Below are 2141 nucleotides of genomic sequence, written 5' to 3' on the forward strand. Positions count from 1 at the left end.
CATTCACAATTTTTTTCCAGAAACTTGCAAATCATACATGGATCGAAATCTCTTTCAACGTAGAATCCGAATATCATGTTCATTTAACCTAAATCTCACTAACACGCACGGATCAAAGGGAAACATTTTCATCAACCAAACTTTAAATCAACATATCATGATCAATATCCAGCCAAATCAAGATCTAAAACTATCAGCATTCACAGCATAACACGATCTACATAATCATGGCAAGAAATAGGCAAAATGAGATGGTCGAGTTTCACCTACCGGAAATTGCAGTGTGTTGAATTCGTGTGTTCAAGCTTCCAAATGATCCAGATCAACTTCCTTTAACCTCTAATGAAGCTTTGCGCAAGAATTACCACTTGAAGCAACCTGAATCAAGCTCAATTTCAAAAATCTGTGTCCATGAAGATTCACTTGTTTTGCTCAAATCTGAACCAAATTTTTCAAACCAAAGGTTGATTCCTACTCAATGATGCACGATGAACAAGATTCTGCAAAGGAACTGAAGGTTTGTGTGAAGAATAGAGAGATTCGAAGAGAGAGAAAAAATGGAGGGAAATGTGAAATTTGAGATCTGAAATTGTTCTCCCTCCTGCAAAATAGTTAGGATTTAGCTTATATATGATCCTCTAATCACACTGAAATTACAATTAAGCATTGGTTAATTGGGATTAGGAAGATGTGAGGTGAATTGAAAAATTGCACAAGTGTGCTTAGCATGAGGCCATGTGCACGTGAACAGTGCCATGCTGAGCTTCAATTCCACTTAAAATCAGCCAATAGTCATGATGGAAGTGGTATTTGACTTGTATGATCAACCAATTTTGGATTATCAAATTTCCCTCCAAAATGAACATGTATGGACACATGATCATATGAACTTTTTCATGCAAGGCAATGATTCATTTGGAAAGTTTTGGTCACAAGGAGAAATTTGCAAAAAGAGTGGACCAATTTGGAGTTTTGGATCAAAAGTTATGTCACTTTGAATTTCCATGCACACTTTGTGATCATTTGGCCATAACTTCTCAACCATTCATCAGATGGACATGATATATGACTTTTTGAAAAGAGGAGAGAAAGATCTTCAACTTTCGTGTTCACCAAAAATCCATTTGAAGCATATTTGATGTTGGAAGATCAAGTTGAATGTGGACCAAAAACTTGCCATTTTTGGAAACTTTGAATTACAGGTCATTTTCCATTTTTAGTAACTTTTGTCAGGACCTTTGAATCTTCAAGATAGATGTTTGAAATGATGAATAGACCTCTTTTGAACATGAATGAAATGTCTCAACTCATTTCCCCAACTCATAGCCCTCAGTTGACTGCACAGTTGACTTTTATGGTCCTTAGATGACCTGGAAATGTACTGATGAATTTAGGCCTCTACCACTTGGTAAAATTGCTTCAAAATGAAACCCTAGCTCATATAAGCTCTTTACAATAATCATGTGGTCTCCTTTGCACAAAGGATTCTCTTGATGCCAATTCTGATTGCCATGATGGAATGCAATATGGAATGTGAAATGACCTAAAAAAAATGAATGCATGAATGGGGAGGGAAAATTTGAGGTGCTACACCCATAGGTCCACAAAAATCAGGTTATAAATTCAGAGTTTCAGTGAAACAAAAGGGATTCTATTCCTATTACCCTGGCAGGAAAAAGATAGTGAGAGAAGAGCTAACAGAGTTCAGAGCAACCTCCAGAGACTGAAGGGAACTCATCGGCAAAGAACCAATTCCCTCTCATGTAAACCCTAAGAGTGCTTTGCAAACCCAACCGGGCAATTCAATTTCATTCGATCTCTCCAGTCAGGTTTTCCTTATTCCCATTACTTTATGCTTTTAATTTGAATGCTCTGAATGTATGAGGTATTATGGGTGAATTTGATACCCTTTTGATGCATGTGTTTGACAAGAGGTTTAGGACTCCTACCCTTGGTTGCTTTTTGTGAGATTTTTGTGAATTTTAATGACATGATTCATGTGGTTACATTTTGATTTGGGGGAAACTCTTGATTACCCTATCTTGTTTCTCTAACCTGTTTGTTGAGTTTTGTTTTATGAGGGCTCATATGACTCTTGCAGAGATGGCTTGCCTGGTGTTCCACTTTATTTGTGGGATACC

The sequence above is a fragment of the Lathyrus oleraceus genome, chromosome 6 (genome assembly GCF_024323335.1).
Source record: "Lathyrus oleraceus cultivar Zhongwan6 chromosome 6, CAAS_Psat_ZW6_1.0, whole genome shotgun sequence".
Lineage (NCBI taxonomy): Eukaryota > Viridiplantae > Streptophyta > Magnoliopsida > Fabales > Fabaceae > Lathyrus > Lathyrus oleraceus.